The sequence below is a fragment of the Callithrix jacchus genome, chromosome 7 (genome assembly GCF_049354715.1).
Source record: "Callithrix jacchus isolate 240 chromosome 7, calJac240_pri, whole genome shotgun sequence".
NCBI classification, from domain to species: domain Eukaryota; kingdom Metazoa; phylum Chordata; class Mammalia; order Primates; family Cebidae; genus Callithrix; species Callithrix jacchus.
The window spans coordinates 129,699,979-129,714,411 of record NC_133508.1 but is presented as its reverse complement, the minus strand read 5'-3'; positions in this window follow the sequence as shown (position 1 = coordinate 129,714,411).

Below are 14,433 nucleotides of genomic sequence, written 5' to 3'. Positions count from 1 at the left end.
ACCCCCACAAAAACAAACAAAACAGCAATTGGAAACACTCAGGGTTGAGAGTTTCACAGTAAGCACAGCTGAACCCAGGACAGTGCAGCTTGGTGGGGGAGGGGCGTCAACCATTACCAAGGCACTCCACCCCCTATGGAGGTACTCTGCCATTGTTGACACAGCCTGCCGTTGCCAAGGCAACCCGCCATAACAGAAAGAGTCTGCCATTACAGAGGCGGGCCACCATTGCCACAGCAGTTCTAACCACACCCATATAAACAGGACTACAGGGAATTACACATGGCAGCAGGGCGGAGCCCACAGCAATAAGGAGGAGCTCACAGCAGCAGGGTGGAGCCCAGAGCAGCTCAGCATAGCCTCTGCAGCAGGCAGTGACTAGACTGCCTCCTTGCTGAGCAGGACAGTGCAACGGATACTCATAAATAAAGCCCTAACTCCCCAGAACAGAGGACCTGAGGAAAAAAAGGGGGTTTATGAGTTCTCCCATAGCAGACTTAAACATACCTGCCTAGCAGCCCTGAATCAACAACGGAGCTCATAGCTCAGCACTTGAGCTCCTACAAAGTACAGACTGTCTCCTCAAGCAGCTCCCTGACCCCCGTATATCTGAAGAGTCACCTCACAAAGGACTGATCAGACTGACATTTGGAAGGCATCATTCTGGACAAGCAGAAGAAGAAACTGGTAGTAACCCTCACTGTTCCACAGCTGCTACAGGTGTTCTCCAGGCAAGCAGGGCCTGGAGTGGACCTCAGCAGTCCTACAGCAGAGGGTCTAGACTGTTAGAAGGAAAATTAAGAAACATAAATACATCATTATCAACAATCTGGACATCCACTCAGAGACCCAATTGGAAAGTCAGCAACTACTCAGATGACAGGTGGATAAATCCACAAAGATGGGAAGAAACCAGTGCAAAAAGGAGGAAAATACTCAAAACCGAAACACCTCGCCTCCTTCAAGGGACCACAACTCCTCACCAGCAAGGGAACAAAGCTGGACAGAGAATGAGTGTGATGAAATGACAAAATCAGACTTCAGAAGGTGGGTAATGAGAAACTTCCGTGAGCTAAAAGAACATGTTCTAACTCAATGCAAAGAAACTAAGAACCTTAAAAAAAGATTTGAGGAAATGATAACAAGAATGGACAACTTAGAGAGGAATATGAGTGAATTGATGGAGCTGAAAAACACAACATGAGAACTTCACAAAGCATGCACAAGTCTCAACAGCCGAATCAACCAAGCAGAAGATAAGATATCAGAGGTCGAAGATCAACTCAATGAAATAAAATGAGAAGGCAAGATTAGAGAAAAAAAGCGCAAAAAGGAATGAACAAAGTCTCCAAGAAATGTGGGACTATGTGAAGAGACCTAATCTACGTTTGATAGGTGTACCTGAATGTGACGAAGAGAATGAATCCAAGCTGGAAAATACTCTTCAGGATATTATCCAGGAAAATTTCCCCAACCTAGCAAGTCAGGCCAATATTCAAGTCCAGGAAATACAGAGAACACCACAAAGATATTCCGCAAGAAGAGCAACCCCAAGGCACATAATCGGCAGATTCACCAGGGTTGAAGTGAAGGAGAAAATGCTAAGGGCAGCCAGAAAGAAAGCTCGGGTCACCCACAAAGGGAAGCCCATCAGACTCACAGCAGATCTCTTGACAGAAGCCCTACAAGCCAGAAGAGAGTGGGGGCCAATATTCAACATCCTTAAAGAAAGAATGTTCAACCCAGAATTTCATATCCAGCCAAACTAAGCTTCATAAGTGAACGAAAAATAAAATCCTTTGCAAACAAGCAAGTACTTAGAGATTTTGTCACCACCAGGCCTGCTTTACAAGAGCTCCTGAAAGAGGCACTACACATAGAAGGGAACAACCAGTACCAGCCACTCCAAAAACATACCAAATGCTAAAGAGCATCAACAAAATGAAGAACCTGCATCAACTAATTGGCAAAACAGCCAGCTAGCATCAAAATGGCAGTATCAAATTCACACATAACAATATTAACTCTAAATGTAAATGGGCTAATTGCACCAATCAAAAGACACAGACTGGAAAATTGGATAAAAAGCCAAAACCCATCAGTGTGCTGTATCCAGGAAACCCATCTCACATGCAAGGATACACAAAGGCTCAAAATAAAGGGATGGAGGAAGATTTACCAAGTAAATGGAGAGCAAAAAAAGTAGGAGTTGCAATTCTCATCTCTGATAAAATAGACTTTAAAGCAACAAAGATCAAGAGACAAAGAAGAACATTACATAATGGTAAAAGGTTCAATACAACAAGAAGAGCTAACGATCCTAAATATATATGGACCCAATACAGGAGCACCCAAATATATAAGGCAAGTTCTTAAAGACTCACAAGGAGACTTAGACTCCCACACAAGAAGAGTGGGAGACTTTAACACTCCACTGTCAATATTCAACAGATCAACCAGACAGAAAATTAACAAAGATATCCAGGGCTTGAACTCAGACCTGGAGCAAGCAAACCTGATAGATATTTACAGAACTCTCCACCCCAAATCCACAGAATATCCATTCTTCTCAGCACCACATCACACCTATTCAAAAATTGACCACATAATTTGAAGTAAGTTACTCCTCAGCAAATGCAAAACAACTGAAATTATAACAAACAGCCTCTCAGACCATAGTGCAATCAAGTTAGAACTCACAATTCAGAAACTAACTCAGAACCGCACAGCTTCATGGAAACTGAACAACTAGCTCTTGAATGTTGACTGGATAAACAATGAAATGAAGGCAGAAATAAAGAAGTTCTTCAAAAGCAATGAGAATGAAGACACAAAATACCAGAATCTCTGGGACACATTTAAAGCAGTGTCTAGAGGAAAATATATAGCAATAAGTGCCCATATGAGAAGAGTGGAGAGATCCAAAATTGACACCCTATTGTCAAAATTGAAAGACCTAGAAGAATAAGATCAAAAGAACTCAAAACCTAGCAGAAGACAAGAAATAACTAAGATCAGAGCAGAACTGAAGGAGATAGAGACACGAAAAACCCTTCAAAAAATCAATAAATCCAAGAGCTGGTTTTTTGAAAAGATCAACAAAATAGACAGATCACTAGCCAGATTGATAAAAAAGAAAAGAGAGAATAACCAAACAGATGCAATAAAAAACGATAAATGGGAAATCATCACAGATTCCACAGAAATTCAAACCATCATCATAGAATATTACAAACAACTCTATGCACATAAACTAGTAAACCTGGAAGAAATGGATAAATTCCTGGACACTTGTGTCCTCCCAAGCCTAAACCAGGAGGAAGCCAAAACTATGAATAGACCAATAACAAGGTCTGAAGTTGAGGCAGCAATTAAGAGGCTACCACACACAAAAAAAGCCCAGGTCCAGATGGGTTCACAGCCGAATTCTACCAGACACACAAAGGGGAACTGTTACCATTCCTTCAGAAACTATTCCAAATAATCCAAAAAGAGGGAATCCTTCCTAAATCATTTTATGAGACCAACATCATCCTGATACCAAAATCCGGCAGAGACTCAACAAGAAAAGAAAACTTCAGGCCAATATCCATGATGAACATAGATGCAAAAATCTTCAATAAAATACTAGCAAGCCAATTGCAACAGCACATCAGAAAGCTTATCCACCATGATCAAGTAGGATTCATCCCGGGGACGGAAGGCAAGGCTGGTTCAACATACGCAAGTCTATAAATGTAATTCACCACATAAACAGAACCAAAAATAAAAACCACATAATTATCTCGATGCAGAGAAGCCCTTCGAAAAAATTCAACAGCCCTTTATGCTAAAAGCCCTCAATAAACTCGGTATTGATGGAATGTATCTCAAAATAATAAAACCTATTTATGACAAACCAACAGCCAACATCTTACTGAATGGGCAAAAAATGGAAACATTCCCTTTGAAATCTGGCACTAGACAAAAATGCCCTCTCTCACCACTCCTATTAAATAGAGTACTGGAAGTTCTAGCCAGAGCAATCAGGCAAGAAAAAGAAATAAAGGGTATTCAAATAGGAAAGGTGGAAGCCAATTTGTCTCTATTTGCAGACAACATGATAGTATATCTAGAAGACCCCATCGTCTCAGCCCCAAAACTCCTGAAACTGGTAAGCAACTTCAGCAAAGTCTCAGGATACACAATCGATGTGCAAAACTCACAAGCATTCCTATATATCAATAACAGACTGAAAGAGAGCCAAATCAAGAATGAATTGCCATTCACAATTGCTACAAAGAGAACAAAATACCTAGGAATACAACTAACAAGGAACATAAAGGACCTCTTCAAGAAGAACTACAAACCCCTGCTCAACGAAATAAGAGAGGACACAAACAGATGGAGAAACATTCCATGCTCATGATTAGGAAGAATCAATATCGTGAAAATGGCCATACTACCCAAAGTAATTTACAGACTCAATGCTATCCCCATTAAACTACCATGACCTTTTTCACAGAACTGGAAAAAACCACCTTAAACTTCATATGAAACCAAAAGAGAGCCCTCATAGCCAAGTCAATTCTAAGCAAAAAGAACACAGCGGGAGGCATCACACTACCGGACTTCAAACTATACTACAAGGCTACAGTAATCAAAACAGCATGGGACTGGTACCAAAACAGAGACATAGACCAATGGAACAGAACAGAGGCATCGGAGGCAACACAACATTTCTAGTACCATACCATCTTTGATAAACCTGACAAAAACAAGCAATGGGGAAAGGATTCCCTGTTTAATAAATGGTGTTGGGAAAACTGGCTAGCCATGTGCAGAAAGCAGAAACTGGACCCCTTCCTGACACCTTACACTAAAATTAACTCCAGATGGATTAAAGACTTAAACATAAGACCTGGCACCATAAAAACCCTAGAAGAAAATCTAGGCAAAACCATTCAGGACATAGGCATAGGCAAGGACTTCATGACCAAAACACCAAAAGCATTGGCAACAAAAGTCAAAATAGACAAATGGGACCTAATCAAACTCCACAGCATCTGCACAGCAAAAGAAACAGTCATTAGAGTGAATCGGCAAAATATGGGAAAAAATTTTTGCAGTTTACCCATCTGACAAAGGGCTGATATCCAGAATTTACAAAAAACTCAAACAGATTTACAAGAAAAAAACACGCCGATTCAAAAATGGGCAAAGGATATGAACAGACACTTTACAAAAGAAGACATACCTGAGGTCAACAAACATATGAAAAAATGCTCATCATCACTGGTCATTAGAGCAATGCAAATCAAAAATACATTGAGATACCATCTCATGCCAGTTAGAATGGCGATCATTTAAAAATCTGGAGACAACAGATGCTGGAGAGGATGTGGAGAAATAGGAACACTTTTACACTGTTGGTGAGAGTGTAAATTAGTTCAACCATTGTGGAAGACAGTGTGGTGATTCCTCAAGGACCTAGAAATAGAAATTCCATTTGACCCAGCAATCCCATTACTGGGTATGTATCCAAAGGACTATAAATTGTTCTACTATAAGGACACATGCACACGAATGTTCATTGCAGCACTGTTTACAATAGCAAAGACCTGGAACCAACTCAAATGCCCATTGATGATAGACTGGACTAGGAAAATGTGGCACATATACACCATGGAATATTATGCAGCAATCAAAAACGATGAGGTCATGTCCTTTGTAGGGACATGGATGAATCTGGAGAACATTATTTTCAGCAAACTGACACAAGAACAAAAAACAAAATGTTGCATGTTCTCACTCATAGGTGGGTGATGAACAGTGAGAACACATGGACACAGGGAGGGGAGCACTACACACTAGGGTCTATTGCGGGGAATAGGGGAGGGACAGTGTGGGGGAGGAGCTGGGGAGGGATAGCATGGGGAGAAATGCCAGATGAGGGTAAAGGGGAGGAAGGCAGCAAATCACACTGCCACGTGCGTACCTATGCAACTATCTTGCATGTTCTGCACATGTACCCCAAAACCTAAAATGCAATTTAAAAAAAAAGATTATTTTTGGAAATTTAAGCTAAGTAAATAACCCAAAAAGAACCAAAGAAATTGTATAAATTAACATGAAAATTGGAAAAGAGGCAAAAGATATAGCTATTTGCAAATTATATATTTTTTAAACCTTAAAAAACTTAATAAAATTTGTTAAGGTGTCTAGATACAAGGTAAGTATACAAGCCAATAGTTTTTCCATATGCTAGCATTAACCAGTTAAAAATTGAAACTGCATTCAGGAGATTGCAGGAGAACCCAACATTGTATCATTTTTCCGTATTATTGCATAGAATTAATTTTTGATAATATCCCATTGTGAGAGTTTGTTCATTCTCCTATTAACAGCATTTGGGTTGTTCTCTCTTGTCTTCCCTCCTCCCTCTCTTCTTCTCCCTCCTTCCCTATTAATTATGATCCTTTTATGTTTTGTATATTCTTGTACATGTCTCCTTAGTCTGTTTTCTAATACCTTCTTTAGGTATACTTTGAGCGAATTGCAGAATTATGGCTATTGAACTATTTTTATTGGTCTATTCTCTCATTGCTATAAAGAAACACCTCAGATTGGGTAACCTGTCTTTATTAGACAGCTTAATAAGAACTTAAACATAACAAATCCAACTTCTTGTCCCAATGTTTCTAGTTTGGAAAGCATATGTGCCGCCCCCCAAAAAGGAAGGTCCTCTATATGCAACTAACTGTTCATCACCTGATGCACCTGAACCTAGGGCACAGCCCACCTGTAGCAATGCCAGATTTCAAGTCTATCTCCAATAGGTTCTAACTTATCAGGACTTCAGATTCTTCATGTACTGGCACTGTCAAAACACACTACTTTTGAAAAAGACTCATAATTCTGTTGAAAAGAAAGAAGCCATCTTCTTTGCTCCATAAATACAAAATGCTTTCATTTTTGGATTTATAAACACCAAAAGAAGGATCAATCCAGTGAATTATGCCATTTTTATATCTATTTGCTTCCAATCACCTTTGGACACACACCTCCTTATGCATTTGTCCTCTTATTTTGTTGACAATAAGTGATAAGAAATAAATGTTGGTGGCCAAACATAAAGATAAAAGAATGTTGTTACACATACTTTAAAAAAAAATCTGAACAGGAAGGGGCAGGTTGTCAAAAAATGTTGCATGATTTATCTAGTCATTTCTGTTGAATGACTAGATAAGAATACCATGTTTCCTTTCTGTACATCATATAAATACATTGATCACTACCTGATTCTTGAGTTTGGGGAAATTCATATGCTATCATCTGAAGACTCAGCATCTGAGATTTTGCTTAGACTATCTCAGCCTCATCATTACAGTCTGGAGTGCTACCATCTATCTGTCTTTTTGCATTTTATCTTTTCATTTGTCTAATCATCAGAAATGTCTTCCTCTATCAATTCTCTTCTCCTTGACATTACAGATGAAAACAGAAAAATTCTGGATTCTCACCTCCAGCCTCTCCCTCGGGGACTCATTCTGCAGGACCCTCAAAGCTTTGGCAGCAGCATCATGTTTTGCAGCCTGTCGTGTCTTTCCTTTCCCATTAAATTGCTATCCTCCCACAGAAAGTTCCACTTGATAAAGTAAATGTGGAACTGGAAATGGGTAAAAGTACCTTGCGGGATAAGCACCTCCTCTCATGTTGTAGTTATAGGTGGACTGCATCCGAGAGTAAGGGTCAACATATTTACACATTGTTTTTTCCCCAAGTTTCATACACAGTGCATTTAGTTCTACAGTAGGGGTTATGCTTCCTGAAAAAAAAGGGCGTTCCAGGAACAATGTTGTTTTCATTCAGTTCTGAGAGGTTATGTAGTTAATAAACACTGGTGGTGAGGAGGGGAAGGAGGAAGGAAAAAAGCGAGAGGAGGAAGGGAAGAAGGGAGGAAAGAGGCGGAGTGGCCATGGAGGAGGCAGCACCACCAGGCGGGTGGAGGGATTTAATTGGCTCGTGGTCCTGCAGGCTATGTAGGAAGCATACTAGTCCTGCTTTTGAGGAGGCCCCAGAGAGCTTCCAATCAGGGCAGAAGGCAAAGGTGGAGCAAGGTGGCAGGAGAAGGAGAAGAGAGAGAAGCTGGAAGTGCCACACATTTTTAAACAACCAAGATTTCACGAGAACTCTGACTATACAATACTAATGGCGTTAAACCATTCATGAAGACTCTAGCATGATCCAATCACCTTCTATCAGGCCCCACCGTCAACACTGGGAATTACATTTCAACATGAGATTTAGGTGGGGACACAGATCCAAACCATATCACTATTCAATTTTATAAAATAATGTTAAATTGTTTTCCAAAAACAATTTTGTTTACTCTTTGCTGCCTTCTAGGCTAGTGTGCAATGCATGATCATGGCTCAACTGCCATTCTGAACTCCTGGCCTCAAGTGATCCTCCCATCTTGGCCTCCCAAAGTATTGGGATTAAGGCATGAGCCACTGCACTCAGCCAATGTTGTTATGTTTATACTCCTGACCGCCAGTGTGTGAGTTCTTACTGATCCTCTCCAACATTTGACAATGCTAGATACATTATTTCAACTAACTTGATGGATGGATAAAAACTGGTATCTTGAGCCTGGCATGGTGGCTCATGCCTGTAATCCCAGCAGTTTGGGAGACCAAGGCAGATGAATCACCTGAAGTCAGGAGTTCAAGACCAGTGTGGTCAACATGGTGAAACCCCGTCTCTACTAAATATAAAAAAATTAGCCAGGCATGGTGGTGGGCACCTGTAATCTCATCTACTTGGGAGGCTGAGGCTGTAGAATCGCTTGAATGCAGGAGGCAGAGGTTGCAGTGAGCCAAGATCACACCATTGAGCTCCAGCCTGGGAAACAAGAGCAAAACTTCGTCTAGGAAAAAAATAGTGGTATCTCCTATGGTCTCAATTTTCATTTCTTTCAGTATTAAATAATCTGAGCATCTTTCCGTTTTAGCTATATTTCTTCTGAAGTGACATGTGTGTGTCAGAAACTACCAATACCCACAAGTTGCTCCAAATGTCTCAGGCTTAGTCAGGTGTTTCCAAGTGATGGGATTCTGGCCAGAGGGATGTGAGTGTAAGAGGTTTAAGTTTCTCCTAAGTTTGGCCATTAAAAACATTCTTTGTAGGCTAGAGCTCATGCCTGTAATCCCAGTACTTCGGAAGGCCGAGGTGGGCAGATAACTTGAGCTCAGGAATTCAAGATCAGCCTGGGAAGCATGACAAAACTGTTTCTACTAAAAAACACAAAAAATTGGCTGGGTGCAGTGGCTCACATCTGTAATCCCAGCACTTTGGCAGTGCTGGCAGATCATGAGGTCAAGAGATCGAGACCATCCTGGCCAGCATGGTGAAACCCCGTGTCTACTAAAATTACAAAAATTAGCCGGGCACAGTGATGCATGCCTGTAGTCCCAGCTATGGGAAGCTGAGGCAGAAGAATCGCTTGAACCCGGGAGGCAGAAGTTGCAGTGAGCCAAGATTGTGCCACTGCACTCCAGCCTGGTGACACACACACACACACACACACACACACACACAAATTAGCTGGGCATGGTGGCATGTGCCTGTAGTCCTAGCTACTTGGGAGGCTGAGGAGGGAGGATCACCTGAGGTAGGAGGATCACCTCCAGCTCACTGCAGGAAATCAAGACTGCAGTGAGCTGCGATTGCACTCTGTACTCCAGCCTAGGTGATGAGAGTGAGACCCTGTCTCAAAAAAAACCTCAAAAACAAAAAACATTTTGTGTAATCTTCTGACCCTGTATTCCTGTGCTGTATCAATTTTAGACATATATTCCAGTGGCATAACTACATGATGGAGTAGAGCCATTCAAAGAGCTTCACTGTCTATGAAAATGGAATATCATTTCTTATAACATAGAACATTTTGTGGTAAACTTTTTTTCACTCTTCTTTTGATAGTTTTGCCAAGTTAAGAATCTCAAGCTGCCCCCACCCCAGTTTTCCTTCCTATTTAATCAAATATTGGCAGATAAACATAAATACAGCACAATTCAGATAATTATTTATATTGTATACACACAGACCTTTGAATATAATCTGAAAGGAATCTGCAGTCCACAATGACAAACATACAGCTTTAGCTTCCTTCGCTCAAAAAATATTATTTTGAGGGAAGATCCAAGATGGCTGATTAGGAGCAGCTCAGAATTGCAGCTCCCAGTGAAAGCACGGAGGGTGAGTGGACGCCACATTTCCAGATAGACTTTTATTGCCCACAGACCAGGAGATTCCCAGGCAGAGGAGCCCCATGGTTCACCAGCGTGGCTGTTTTGGCCAGCGCGGCAGGTCTCCGCACAAAATACATGGGTCAGGGTGCTGTTTTAGCTGGCGAATGGAGCTCCTGGGAGACAGAGTCACCCATTCAAGTGATAAAAAGGGGACTGAAACAGGGAGCCAGGCTAGGAGATTCCTGGGCAAAAAAGCACCACAAATCTCTAGCGTGGCTGTTTCAGCTGGTGCAGTGGGTCACCACTTGGGAAATCACACAGATCCGGGTGCCTTTTCAACAGGCGACTGGAATGCCTGGGAGATAGTGTTACCCATTCAACTGAAAAAAAGGGGACTGAAACAGGGAGCCAGGACAGGAGCTTCCCGGGCAAAAAAGCACCATGGGCCCCCAGCATGGCTGTTTCAGCTGGCTCAGTGGGTCTCTGCTCAAAATTTCACATGAATTCTGGTGTCTTTTCAAGTGGCAACTGCAACTTCTGGGAGACAGAGTCACTCATTCAACTGAAAAAAGGGAACTGAAACAGGAACCTAGGCCAGGAGATTCCCTGACAAAAAAGCGCCATGAATCTCCAATGCAGCTATTTCAGCTGGTGCAGTGGGTCTATGCATAAGAAATCACACAAATCCGGGCGCCGTTTCAACTGGTGACTGGGATGCCTGGGAGACAGAGTCACCCGTTCAAATAAAAAAAGGGGGGTCTGAGGCAGGGAGCCAGGTGATCAGGCTTGGCTGGTCCCACCCCCACAAAAACAGCAATCTGAAATGCTCTGGTTTGATAGTTTCACAGCAAGCACAGCTAAGCCTGGGGTGGTCCAGCTCTGGTGGGGAGGGGCGTCCACCATTACCGAGGCAGTACACCACTACCAAGGTAGTCCACCATTGCCGAGGCAGTCTGCCATTACAAAGAGAGTCTGCCATTACAGAGGTGGGCTGCCATTGCCAAGGCAGCTCTAACTATACCCCTATGAACCGGACTGCAGGGAAGTTCACATGGCCACTGGCTGGAGCCCACAGCAGCTGAGTAAAACCTTTGCAGGAAGACTGTGACTAGGCTGCCTCCTCACTGGGCAGGTCAGCCCTGAAAAAAGGCAGCAGCAAGACAGAAAATTATAAATAAAGCCCCAATGCTCTGGGACAGAACACCTAGGGAAAAAAAAAAGGTGTTTGTGAATTCTGCTGCAGCAGACTTAAACGTACCTGCCCAGCAGCTCTAAATGGAAAAACGGAGCTCACAGCTCAGCACTTCAGCACTATAAAGGACAGACTGTCTCCTCAAGCAGCTCCCTGACCCCCATATATCCAAAGAGTCACCTCATAAAGGAGAGCTCAGACTGACATCTGGCAGGTATCCTTCTGGGACAAAGATAGCAGAAGAAGAAACTGGCAGCAACCTTTACTGTTGTGCAGCCGTTGCAGGTGATCCCCAGGCAAGCAGGGCCTGGAGTGGACCTCAGCAGTCCTACAGCAGAGGGGCCTGACTGTTAAAAGGAAAACTAAGAAACAGAAAGAAATAACTTCATCATCAACAAACTGGATGTCCACTCAGAGACCCCATCTGAAAGTCAACAACTACAAAGATGACAGGTAGATAAATCCACAAAGATGGGAAGAAACCAGTGCAAAAAGGATGAAAACACCCAAAACCAGAACACCTCTCCTCCTCCAAGGGATCACAACTCCTCACCAGCAAAGGAACAAGGCTGGACCGAGTATGAGTCTGAATAATTGACAGAAACAGGCTTCAGAAGGTGGGTAATAAGAAACTTCTCAGAGCTAAAATAACATGTTCTAACCCAATGCAAAGAAACTAAGAACCTTGAAAAAAGGGTTGACAAAATACTAATGAGAATAAACAGCATAGAGAGGAATATAAGTGAACTGATGGAGCTGAAAAACACAACACAAGAACTTCACGAAGCATACGCAAGTTTCAACAGCCGAACTGACCAAGCAGAAGAAAGGATATCAGAGGTCGAAGATCAACTCCATGAAATAAAATGAGAAGGCAAGATTAGAGAAAAAAGGGTAAAAAGGAATGAACAAAGTCTCCAAGAACTATGGGACTATGGGAAAAGACCTAATCTAAGTTTGATAGGTGTAACTGAATGTGACGGAGAGAATGAATCCAAGCTGGAAAATACTCTTCATGGCATTATCCAGGAAAATTTCCCCAACCTAGCAAGGCAGGCCAATATTCAAGTCCAGGAAATACAGAGAACACCACAAAGATATTCTCCAAGAAGAGCAACCCCAAGGCACATAATCATCAAGATTCACCAGGGTTGAAATAAAGGAGAAAATGCTAAGGGCAGCCAGGGAGAAAGGTTGGGTCACCCACAAAGGGAAGCCCATAGACTCACAGTGGATTTCTCAGCAGAAACCCTACAATCCAGAAGAGAGTGGGGGCCCATATTCAACATCATTAAAGAAAAGAACTTTCAGCCCAGAACTTCATATCCAGCCAAACTAAGCTTGATAAGCGAAGGAGAAATAAAATCCTTTATGAACAAGCAATTACTCAGAGATTTCATCACCATGGGGCCTGCTTTACAAGAGCTCCTGAAAGAAGCACTAAACATAGAAAGGAACAACCAGTACCAGCCACTCCAAAAACACCAAATGGTAAAGAGCATCGACGCAATGAAGAAACTTCATCAACTAACGGGCACAACAGCCAGCTAGCATCAAAATGGCAGGATCAAATTCACACGTAACAATATTATTCCTAAATGTAAATTGGCTAAATGCCCCAATCAAAAGACACAGACTGGCAAATTGGATAAAAAGCCAAAAGCCATCAGTGTGCTGTGTCCAGGAAACCCATCTCACATACAAGGATACACAAAGGCTCAAAATAAAGGGATGGAGGAAGATTTACCAAGCAAATGGAGAGCAAAAAAAAGCAGGAGTTACAATTCTAGTCTCTGATAAAATAGACTTTAAACCAATGAAGATCAAAAGAGACATAAAGGACATTACATAATGGTAAAAGGATCAATGCAACAAGAAGAGCTAACAATCCTAAATATATATGCACCAATACAGGAGCACCCAGATACATAAAGCAAGCTCCTAATGACTTACAAAGAGACTTAGACTCCCATACAATAATAGTGGGAGACTTTAACACCCCACTGTCAATATTAGACAGATCAATGAGACAGAAAATTAACAAGGATATCCAGGACTTAAACTCAGACCTGGACCAAGCAAACCTAATAGACATTTACAGAACTCTCCACTCCAAATCCACAGAATATACATTCTTCTCAGCACCACATCACACCTACTCTAAAATTGACCACATAGTTGTCCTGAAGAGGAGGCCAGAGAAGAGACAAGGGCACGAGCGTCGGATAGTTACAGCCATGCCTTTCTTGGGCGTGCAGAAAAGGTTCAGCATTAACCTAGACCAGTGGTGGACAATCCAAAGTGCTGAACAGCCCTACAAGTTTCCTGCTCAATGGCATGCTTTTGAAAAAGAATGGACAGAATGTGTACATGGAATTGGTACTATCTGGGCAGAGAAAGAATGCAAGATAGAATATGATGATTTCATGGAGTGTCTACTTCAGAAAAAAATGACGAAATATATGGATACCATGTGGAGGCAACAGGAAAAACTGATGAAGAAAGGGAAGTACACCCCTCCGCCTCACCACATGGGCAAGGGGGAGCCTTGGCCCTGAGCAGACACAGTTACTGATATCTGGAAGCCGATTTTCATGCTCTCTGTTCTCCACTGGAAAGGTTGTTTATGGAAAACCTCCTTGTCAAAGTGTGGAAAAATAAAGTATTGCTCCATCCTAAAAAAAAAAAAATTGACCACATAATTGGAAGTAAATCACTCCTCAGCAAATGCAAAACAACTGAAATCATAACATACAGTCTCTCAGAACACAGTGCAATCAAGTTAGAACTTGGAATTGAGAAACTAACTCGGAACCACACAACTTCATGGAAACTGGATAACTGGCTCTTGAATGTTGACTGGATAAACAATGAAATTAAGGCAGAGATAAAGATGTTCTTCAAAACCAACGAGAACGAAGACACAACATACCAGAATCTCTGGGACACATTTAAAGCAGTGTCTAAAGGAAAATATATAGCAATAAATGCCCACATGAGAAGCAA